The 12,128-nt window shown below is 38.3% G+C and overlaps 1 pseudogene; it reads left to right on the top strand.

Annotated features, from left to right (window-relative positions):
• Nucleotides 1-9,418: 9,418 nt before the first annotated feature.
• On the top strand, nt 9,419-9,947 carry LOC103305250 (peptidyl-prolyl cis-trans isomerase A-like; annotated as a pseudogene).
• The last annotated feature ends 2,181 nt before the right edge of the window (nt 9,948-12,128 follow it).

The following is a 12,128-nucleotide window of genomic DNA, read 5'->3' as shown; positions in this document are numbered from 1 at the left end:
AATCATCTCTCTGATAATTCACCCGAATATGTATAATCTCCATTCCCATGCTTTTCCTCAGCATTGCACACACTCTCCTCCGTCAGAAGTATTGAAATCCATAAAGGATTTACTGTATTTAGTGAACAGCTTGTCTTAGCCAGGACCTCAAGCTACCTGAAAAAAAAAAAAAAAGCTTTCTACTTCTTATCATAATTTCTTATCTTTTCTACTAGAGATGAAAGGTGAGATAGGAGCCAAAGGTGAATTATTTTCAGCTAGTATTCAGCATTGATTTAATCAACTTCATAACTTTTTATCTTTGTTTGAAAAGTGCAGAGAATGTATAATTATTATCTCCCTAGAATAGAGACCAAAGTCTATCTTGTGATTGACATGTAAGCTCCTTGAATTGTGGGGGACATATCTCATTTATTGTTGAATTCAACAGCACCTAACATAGAGCCTTGCATGTGGAAGAGCCCAATAAATGTTTGTTGATTTGAGGTCATAAATCCATTTAGTAAATTTTTATCCTTGTTATTTTCCTTGAAAATAATTCCAAGAAGTGTCTTAAATCAAGTTCTCTATTAATAGCTTCCCCTTAATTTTAAAAGACTCTAAGGGTCCTTATATAAAATGTTTAAATAGGTTGGGGTTTTTTGTTTGTTTGTTTTATGCATTTCCTTAACATGACACAAGAGTAATATGTACTTAATTTTCAGAACATTCCTCAGTAAGCAAAATTTATCTTAAAATTAGTTGAAATTTGATGCTAATTTTCTGAGTTTGAAATACAGATTTGTAACTTTGATTAAATTCAACATTTCTAAGTGATTAGGTAAATTAACTGGAAGGTGGAATTCCTGAAAAAGGAATTATGACCCAGGAAAAGATTTTTCATCCAATTTGTGGAGATGAAAAGGCAATATTGGAATTATTCCAGTTATAATAGATGAAGAAAAAAATTCTGGTTGATAGCTTATATTGGGTGGTAATACTACATAAAAGTACTTCAGACCGTGGAAACATAATAGTAGGTACAAACACAGTGCAAATACAAACTATAGGTAAAAAGAACAACAAAAATCAAACTTTGAAATTGAGTGTTTTTATCTTTGCAGAAATACTTCTTTCTTGAGCAAGAAGATACCAGCCTGAGGCACTGACAAATAATGAAGTTAATAGAAGAAGTAAAGCAGCTTAGTAGCATGAAAATATAACCTTAAAAGTTTAATTTTATTTTTCTAAAAATTGTTCATGTTAAAATTCTATAGTTTTTCATTCTTCATTATGTAAGTCTACTATGTTCAAGTTAAGGAACCTCACTTGCCTCCATTTTTTTTTATGTATATATTTTATTAATATTTTACAGAGAGGAAGAGAGAGGGATAGAGAGTTAGAAACATCGATCAGCTGCCTCTTGCACACCCCCTACTGGGGATGTGCCCGCAACCAAGGTACATGCCCTTGACCGGAATCAAACCTGGGACCCTTGAGTCCACAGGCCGACGCTCTATCCACTGAGCCAAACCGGTTTCGGCTTGCCTCTATTATCGATGGGAATGTGAGCACAACCATTTTGTGGGACAGTTTTGCCCTCTGACATGATATTGTACAAAGAAAACTGTAAAGACTCCACCAAAAACACTACTAGATTTAATAAATGAATTTGGCAATGTAGCAGGCTACAAAATCAACACCCAAAAATCTATGGCTTTTTTATACACCAACTAGAGGCCTGATGCATGAAATTCATGCAAGGGGCTCGCCCCCTCCCTCCTCCCCCTTGCAGTGGCTGCCTCGGCCCCTGCTGCAGTGGCGGCTGCCTCTGCCTTGCCCCTCCCCCCCCCCCCCGCCACTGCCACTGTGGCTTCATCCAGATGGACGCCCGGTCTAATTAGCATATTATACTTTTATTATTATAGATAATGAATTCTCAGAAAGAGAAACTAAACAAACAATCCCATTTACCAGTGCAACAAAAATTAAAAGACTTAGGAATAAATTTAACCAAGAAGGTAAAAGAATTGTACTCGAAAAACTATAGGACGTTGGAAAAAGAGATAGAAGAGTGGGAGAATATACCATGTTCATGGATTGGCAGAATCCATGATGTTCATTAAAATGTCCATACTATCCAAGGCAATCTACAGATTCAATGCAATCCCCATTAAAATACCAACAGTATATTTCACAGACCTAGAACAAATACTCCAAAAATTTATATAGAACCAAAAAAGACCCCGAATAGCTACAGCAATCTTGAGAAAGAAGAACAAAGTTGGAGGAATCACAATACCTGACATCAAGTTATACTACAAAGCCACCATAATCTAAATAGCTGGTACTGTAACAAGAACAGGCATATAAATCAATGAAAAAGAACAGAGATCCCAGAAATTGACCCAAACCATTATACTCAATTAATATTTGACAAAGGAGGCAAGAGCATACAATGGAGTCAAGACAGTCTCCTCAATAGTGTTGGAAAAATTGGACAGGTACATGCAAAAACATGAAAGTAGACCACCAACTTACACCATGCACAAGAATAAACTCAAAAATAGATAAAAGATTTAAATGTAAGACAGGAAACCATAAAAATCCTAGAAGGAACCATAGGCAGCAAAATCTCATACATCTCTCATAGCAATGTGTTTATGGATACATCTCCTAGTACATTGCTGGTGGGAATGCAGACTGGTGCAGCCATTATAGAAAACAGTATGGAGTTTTCTCAAAAAAAATTAAATATGGAACTGTCATTTGACCCAGTAATCCCACTTTTAAGAGTATATCCTAAGAAACCTGAAACACCAATCAGAAAGAATGTATGCACCCCTGTGTTCATAGCAGCACAATTTATAATAGCTAAGTTCTGGAAACTGCCCATGTGCCCATCAGTAGATGAGTGGATAAAAAAAGCTGTGGTACATTTATGCCATGGAATACTATGCAGCAGTAAAAAAGAAGAATCTCTTACCCTTTGAGACAGCATGGAGGGACCTGGAGAGTATCATGCTAAGTGAAATAAGTTTGTCAGAGAAAGACAAATACCACATGATCTCACTCATATGTGGATCCTTAGTAACAAAATAAACTGATAAACAGAGTAGATCCAGAGACATGGAAGCATGAAACAGAGTGAAGAATCCTGGAGGAAAGGCGGGGAGGGTGGGTGGGTGGAAGGTAATAACCAAAGTTCTTGTATGTATATAAGTATAAACCATGGACACAGACAATTAGAGGGTGAAAGCCTGGGGTGGGGCTGGACTAGAGGAAGTTAATGGGAGTGAGGGGGACATGTGTAATACTTTCAACAATAAAGATTTTTAAAAAAAATAGTAAGGATCTACAACCAAGATTATTCTACCCAACAAAGCTATCATTTAGAATTGAAGTTCAGATAAAGAGCTTCACAGACAAGAAAAAGCTAGAGTTCATCTCCACCAAACCAGTATTACATGAAATGTTGAAGGGTATTCTTTGAAAAGAGGAAGAAGAAGATGGAGAAGAAGAAGAGATAAAAAATATGAACAATAAAATAGCAACAAATACATATCTATCAACAATTGAATCTAAAAATAAAAATAAACAAGAAATCTAATGAACAAAATAAACAGGTGAATAAAATAGAATCAGAGGCATGGAAACATGAAACAGACTGGCAAATCTCAGAGGGAAGGGGTAGGGAAGGAGAGAAGAGATTAACCAAACAGACGGTAGGGTAGTAAAGACCTGAGGTGGGTCAGTAACTGGGTGGAGGGGGGCAATGGGAGAAAAAAAAGGGAACATCTATAATACTCAACAATAAAGATTAAAAAAAGAAGAAAAAAAACAGTGTTTGGATAAAACAGACCCATGGATATGCCTTTTTCTAGGCTCCAACCACTTTCTAGCGTCTTATCCAGTCACCACCTTTGGAACCACCTCTAAGTCCTAACAACACACCGCTTTTCTTCTACTTTAACTCCTTATTGCCGAACAACCACGAGCTCCCAAATTCGTCAGAATTATTCCACCGAGGTGGAGGCTGCGGTCAACCCCTGGCCACCGGGCATCTGCAGGTGCCCTACACCTACCTCTCTCTGGGCTTCTATTTTGACCAGGACGATGTGGCTCTGGAGGGCATGGGCCACTTCTTCTGCGAGTTGGCAGAGAAGAGGTGAGAGGGCTATGAGCGTCTCTTAAAGATACAAAACCAGTGCAGTGGCTGTTTTCTTTTCCAGGACGTGCTGAAGTCTTCCCAAGATGAGTGGGCAAAACTCAGGACGCCATGGACGCTGCCCTGGCCTTGCAGAGGAACCCGAACCAGGCCCTTGTGGGGCTGCAGGCCCTGGGTTCTACCTGCACAGACGCTCCTCTCTGTGACTTCCTGGAGAACCACTTCCGGGATGAGGGGGGAAACTCATCAAGAAGATGGGCCACACCTGACTCACCTCCACAGGCTGGCCGGCCCCCAGGCTGGGCTGGGCGAGTATCTCTTCAAAAGGCTCACCCTCAAGCAGGACTAGGAGCCTGTGGAGCCCAGAGGCCTTTGAGGGGCCCCTCTGCATCCCCCTGGTGTCTGGCTTTTACCTGAGCCTCTTCCCTAAACTACTAGCCATTCTTTTAACCACCCTGAAGCCCTCTCCCATGCATTGGACCAAATGAAACAATAAAGCTTTTTGCAGCAAAGCAGCCAACACCAAAAAAATTATAAATAATAAAAAATTAAAAAAAAAGAATGAGACTGGAAGGTACACCAAAATTACTTCAGTAATTCTACTTCCCACTGTGAAAACAGCATTACCTAAGTCACAAACAAAGTTTCTACCAACAAATGAAACCATTATTGAGCAAAGTCAACATGATTTTCCTTTTAAAATAATTAAATGTCATGGCTAATTCAAATGAGGGGATGATCAGATAAGATTTTATTTTATTTGCATGTAACTCGATAGCTGAAAAATATAAATCAGAAAAACATTTTTATCGTGACGATTTCAAATATGTCACCAAACCCAAGTAGCAAATAGGGAATGGTATTTAGAGGAAAATGGCATACCACATCAAAGAGGTGATTTAGTATCAGATGCCCTGGACAAGATAAATGTCAAAATAGAGCATGCTGGTAGTGTTAATAGAAAAAATTAATCCCTATGCTCTGAAGACTCCACAGCTAGACTGGAGTAGCACATTTTAATTTTCAGAGGAATTCGGTGAACAAATGACTAAATATCCACCAACCTTGGTACAGTGCATTCTGAGAAAATCAATATATAGTTTGCCTGAAGGTATCCCAAAGGAAACATTCAGTTATTGAGGTTTAAAATACGTTAGCTCCAGAATAATAAAATTATTGAATTGCAGGCATTTGTAAGAACAGCTAAGGGGTTAAAGACATTTTATATTTTATCAAAGCTCTAAAACTGCTATACAGAGTTTTATGCATTTTTGTTTTTTTTTCCCTTGCTGCTTCTTCATGCTAAAAGCCTTCACCAATTCCTCAGAGCATTGCTTCACTGTTTAGAGCTTCTTAATTTGCTCTTCAAATAAAATATAGTCAGTCCCACTCCTACCTGCCCTCCACAGGTTCACACAGTCACTAAAGATTGAGTTGGGGGACTGAATGCATAGCTTAAGGCACAGATATTTGTCACAATGTCTTATTGTAGTTAGTTACCAAACTGTTGAAGTTTTGTTTGTGTTGGTTATTGAAAAATAATTACTTTTTTTAGCCAAGCTACATTGGCTTTAATATGAATCTTATTTTTTTAACAGTATGAAGAAAAATGGGAATTCTCCATTTTAAAAATGTAATGAAAATGTCTATATAAAGCGCTAAGACTGTCTCTGCAGGAAAACTGAAGTATATGTTGGAAAATCAGTAACTCAATTTGGACTAACTCATGAGGTCAATTCAGGTAATAATCTAATTTAACTCTAGCAGTAAACATTTATTAGTTAATTCTTTAATATTTGTTTAATAATCTGGAACTAAAGTCTTTCCTAGGGAGAAAAACAAATATTTTGGAAATAAATCTGGCAAGGTGGTTAGTACATTTCCCCTCTTTTACTGAGTTATAAAACTATCAGTAGTTGATGAAGAGATGATTGAAGACAAGCATTTGTCAAAAACTAATTTCATGAAGCAATACTAAATTCAGTACAGAAGTATTTTAAAATAGTATCAACTTAATAAAAAAATTTTCTTCTAATTTAAAAGAATACTAACAGATACATGTTTGTCTTCTACAAATACTACTATATTTGCCCTAGCTTTAGTCAAGAGAAAGTCCATTTAAAATGGTGTTTACAAAGTTAGTTTCATAATCATCTTTTAGTAATCACGGATAGTCCTACGTTCTACCGAGGTACAGACAGAATTGTCATACTCAGAAATCATCACTAAGAAATAATTCATTATAATTTTGTTGTTAGTGTAGCCCTAAGCCACTTACTCCAATCTCATAGTTTCAGATTATTTAAAATGTCCCAAAGTTAGATAGTATTATGGCAGTTCCTTACACTTTCCAAACAAAATTTTAGTTCACTTTTGTAAAGAAAAAAAAAGATACAGCATATTTAGCCATGGACTATAGCCACAGAAATAGAATGTGGTAACTATAGAGACTGAGTACAATTATTCCAAGTATTGTTTGCACTATGTTGAATTAGTCAGATGAGTTCTGCATGTCAATGCTTTGCGCTGGTCATTTATCACTGACTCAGAGAATTGAAAATACATCTAGTGATCTGTTCATCAAACTTCACTGAAAATGAAAGTGCCTCTTCACTTGGTCCTGCCATGAAGACAGTTAAAGTAGACTACTCTATCCTCTACTCTATCCATGAAGACAGTTAAAGTAGACTACTCTATCCTCACTGTGAGAATGTTCTCAGAGTAATTACAGAAGCTTTTTTTATAGACTACAAATTCTTAACAGAGGGTCTGCAGCTGGGTTGAAATAGTGACTCTCGGCAAGTGCTCTAAACCCAGCTGGTAAAAAATGACTTACTATCCCTATCAGTAAATCACCTATAGATGGTGTGAAGAGTGAAGTCCTAGGACCTACATCCCTGATGTAAACTTTGTGCTGCTCTCTAGAAACTATGATAGGCAAAAATAGCACAAGATTTCCAGCCTTCAGAATCATTACAATTCATTTAAAAATCTTACTTGACTTTGAGTCCATTAATTATTACTTAGTTTATTATTATCAGTGAATGAATATAACAATTTTTTGTCATTTTAAAAAAGAACTAAATACTAAAGTGAATAAAAAGTTAATTAACAAGAAACTATAATTACCATCAAAATATGCACATTTTAACAGATTATCTAGTTTCTGAATGATTTCTTTATTGTGGAGGAACCTGTTATTTTACTTAGTCATTTGTGGTACATTAGTCCATTTTCTCCTAGAAAAGAATCCTATATAATAAAATCCTAATATGCAAATTGACCAAAAGGCAGAACGGTGGAAAGACCTGCAGAATGACCAGGTGACCTTCGGCAGTGGCGATCGGGGGGTGGGCCCGGCCTGCGGCAGCAATCAGGGTGGGGGGCCTAGTGGTGATCGGGGGGTGGAGCCAGCCATCGGGCAGCACCAGGCCACCAGCCAAGGTGGGTGCCAGCAGGGGGCCCTCCAATCGCCCCATCCACCGTTCACCCCACAGATGGCCCTGATCACCGGCCAGGCCTAGGAACCCTAACCTATATATTGGAAACAGTCTCTTAGATTTAAAAATTAAAACCTGGCAAGGCTACTCTAACACTGAGAAAACAGGATGATGCAGCGATGACATGCATGGACTCTGGCTTGCACATTTTGTGGTCAGCCCTGATTCTGACACTTATATCTGTGTGACAAAGCCAATTACTTAGCTTCTCTCTGCTTTAGTTTTTCCACCCATAAGATGGGGAAAATGGTTCTACTGCCTCAGAAGGATCATGTTATGTACTACTTTTTATAATCAGGGCAAAAAAATGTAACTGCCCATACCACAGCAAGATGCCTTTCACCTGTATGAAAAGTATGGTCACTGGTACATGCAGCGTCCCGGATTGTGAGAGGGATGTCCGACTGCTGGTTTAGGCCCGACATCCCCTGAGGGGTCCCAGATTGTGAGAGGATGCAGGCTGGGCTGAGGGACAGCCCCCAAGCACGATTTTGTGCACCAGGCCTCTAGTATATGATAAATTGATACTCGTCAATATTATGAAATACCAGCACTGAAAATTATAAAAATAAACTTTAAGATTGAAATTGGAATTTTTTTAAAAATATATTTTATTGATTTTTTACAGAGAGGAAGAGAGAGGGATAGAGAGTCAGAAACATGGATGAGAGAGAAACATCGATCAGCTGCCTCTTGCACACCCCCTACTGGGGATGTGCCCACAACCAAGGCACATGCCCTTGACCGGAATCGAACCTGGGACCCTTGAGTCCGCAGGCTGATGCTCTATCCACTGAGCCAAACCGGTTTCAGCTGAAATTGGAATTTTTAGAAAATATCTACTACTGACATTTTAAAACCTTAATATGAAATATACGTGTTTTTATAGAATATTAATATTAAAGATATATGACTTTTATGAGTACTTAATACAGTTCATAGTATTGGAATACTATTTGGTTATAAAGTTGTTGCTTCCTACCAAATTAATGAATTTGGTATTTAAGATATAACTCTGTGTAGTGGAGAGAAAGCAGGCTTGGAGAGCAAGCACTCCATTAATGTGCTGGATGTGACACTCTCTAACTGTGTAATAATGAGTAACTATTTTATACCTAATGAGGTTATTATGATGATTAAAGGAGATAATATATGCAAAAACATTTGGTTCAGAGTTGGCTTTCAGTAATCAATAGTGCCTTTCCCTTCTGCAATTCTCTTCCCTTATGCTATGTAGATATTTTTTCCATTTTTTTTTTTTTTTTTTTTTTTAGCTATTCACATAGTTGGTGATTTTAGCAGCTACCTAGATTTTTAGAATATGGTCCTGTAGTCCTCAGTGAATGTCACAATCCCTGCACATACCTGGCCATATCTATCTATCAAGACAAAAACATTTTTTTTCAGAGCATGTGTATTTGCTCACTAGACAAAAATATATGAAGACCAACTTGCTGGTAATTTTGGAATCAATGCTTCGACTTCTGTCATTTTTATTTTTTCCAAACTGTTAGCTCATTTATTTTGTTAAAAATTCTATACACAAAATTCAATGAGAAAATAAAAAAAATGTGATTTCAATAATGTCTAGAAAATTCTTAATATAATTTAATAATATTTTAAGCTGTTATAAAAACGTGCATAAGTGAAATGTACTGGTATTGATCGATTCAGTGGTCTAAATTAAAATAACTTTTGAATTCAACATCTGACTTAAAACTAAAATATAGCTTTGCAGAAGCCACCGGCCCCAACCCGCTGGTGACCAGCCATGGTGAACCCCACCGTGTTCTTCCACATCGCCCTGGAGGGCGAGCCCTTGGGCCGCGTCTCCTTCCAGCTGTTTGCAAAGTTCCAAAAACAGGAGCAAACGTCCGTGCTCTGAGCACTGGGGAGAGAGGATTTGGTTATAAAGGTTCCTGCTTTCACAGAATTATTCCGGGTTTTATGTGTCAGGGTGGTGACTTCACACGCCGTAATGGCACAGGCAGGCGGCAAGTCCATCTATGGGGAGAAATTTGAGGATGAGCACTTCGTCCTGAAACATACAGGGCCTGGCATCTTGTCCATGGCCAATGCTGGACCTAACACCAAAACACCAACGGCTCCCAGTTTTTCATCTGCACCGCCAAGACTGAGTGGTGGAGTGGCAAGCACGTGGTCTTCGGCCAGGTGACAGAAGGCATGGATATTGTGACGGCCATGGAGCTCTCTGGGTCCAGGAATGGCAAGACCAGCAAGAAGATCACCACTGCTGACTGCGGACAACTCTAATAAATTTGACTTGTGTTTTATCTTCACCACCAGACCATTCCTTCTGTAGCTCAGGAGGGCACCCCTTCACCCCAATTTGCTTGGAATGTTCTATAATCTTTGTGCTCTTGCCAGTTTATTGGGTTCCATAATTTCCTTACTCCTTCCCAGTCTAGCTGGATTGCAGAGTTAAGTTTATGATTATGAAATAAAAACTAAACAGTTAAAAAAAAAACTAAAATATAAATAATACTACTATAGAAAGGAAGGCAAAATTTCAAGCAAACCAATCTAAAAGAAAGTAACACAGATCCAAAAATACAGTGAACTGTAGGTCAGTCTTATTTATTTACTGCAAAATCCCTGCTAGAACATTGACTTCAGAATAACTTCGTGGATGAAGTTCTCGGTGTCTGCTTATTTTTAAAAAATAATAATGATGATGGATTTCCTCTGATCTTTCAGAGCCCCAATCATTTTTGCCCCAGCAATATTTTTCTAGTCTTTAAAATGCTCTGTGGAATATAGAATAAGGTGAAAGGCAGCATTCTGTCTGTGAGGCCTTCCTTGGGCAGAAAAAGAAATTTAGAAAAAAAGTTAGATTTCTCTAGTAAAGGCCTGAAGAAAGCCTAACAGCCAAAACATCACCTTTAACATGGTTTCTATTTCTGAATAGTTAACCACCCAACCCCTCCTTTATTCTTTGGTCTAAAAACTAGTATGGGATTCTCTCTCAGTATTTTAAATGTATTCTGTCTTTTGGGCCTCATTAGAAAGTCTCTCAATATTACTAGCCTTTTATTCTTCCTCATTGTACAAGAGCAAATTAATGCTTAGTCAAGCTGCAGAAACAACAGCACAATTGCCAATTTTATATACATTTGAAATTTACGGTATGTGTATTCTCAAACCATTAGCTTGAAAAGCATGGTCTTTCTCATTAAATAATAGGCTTGGTTATGATGATATACTCATTAATTCATAACATGCCCTAAACTTGGAATTGTTGAAAAAGAGAATACACAGGCTGCAGTTGCACTCAACAGCATAGATGAATTGCAAAAAAAAAAAAAAAAAATGTATACACTGAGTGGCCAGATTATTATAACCACCCCAACAGTACTTCATTGGGCCACCTTTTGCCTTCAATACTGCAACAATTCTTCTTGGCATTGACTCCACGAAATGTTGAAAAGTGATGCGAGGAATCTGACACCATGCCTGATGAATAGCACTATCCAGTTCTGTGAGATTTGATGGCTGTGGAACCAGCTGCCTGATGGGTCTTTTAACTTCGTCCCACAAATGCTCAATTGGATTGAGATCTGGTGATTGTGGGGGCCACCTAAGCAAGGCAAAGTCTCCCTCATGTTCTTGAAACCACTCCTGCACAATACGAGCACCGTGGCATGGCACATTGTCTTGTTGGAAGAAGCCATCTCCATTGGGATACGCCATCAACATGATAGGATGAACTTGATCAACAACGATACTTAGGTATGTTGTGCTTTTCAGACGTTGTTCCACATGAATTAAAGGGCCCAAATCATGCCAGGAAAACATGTCCCAAATCATAACACTGCCCCCACCAGCTTGAAGGGTTGTACTCTTGCATGTGGGGTGCATGCTTTCATGCTGTTTCCGCTAAATTCTCACTCTGCCATCTGCATGATGCACTGGAAACGTGATTCATTGGACCACATGACTTGTTTCCAATGCTCGACTGTCCAATCCTTGTGTTCCTGTGTGAATTGGAGATGTTTTATCTTGGTAACTGCAGACAGCAAAAGTGTTAGAACAGGCCTTTGGCTTCCATATTCCATATGATGCAGTGTACGGCTAATTTGCCTACAAACGTCAAGTGGTCATAATAATCTGGCCACTCAGTGTATATTATGTAATCAAATTATATAAAATTTAGAGGTTATGTAGGTATGTGAGGGTAGAGGGAGACAAAGTGCTGGGAGGGAGAAATTATAAAGGGATATGAGGAAACTGAGGTATTGGACATGTTCAGTTTCTTGATTGTGATTGCATTGATACTACCCAATAGGGCAAGGAGACCATGTCTGGAATTCAGAAGATTCTCTGGGCACTTCTCAGAACTTCCATGTCCAATAGTAAAAGTTAATTGAAAACTTTAATAACTAAAAAGGGCAGGATTCAGACCCATCACAAATAAAAGTTGGGGTCACCCAGCCAGGTAAAGGACTTTGACCATCTGAGGT

Source organism: Eptesicus fuscus, chromosome 4, assembly GCF_027574615.1.
Source record: "Eptesicus fuscus isolate TK198812 chromosome 4, DD_ASM_mEF_20220401, whole genome shotgun sequence".
Classification (NCBI taxonomy): domain Eukaryota; kingdom Metazoa; phylum Chordata; class Mammalia; order Chiroptera; family Vespertilionidae; genus Eptesicus; species Eptesicus fuscus.
This window is presented reverse-complemented; position numbering and strand designations above follow the sequence as displayed.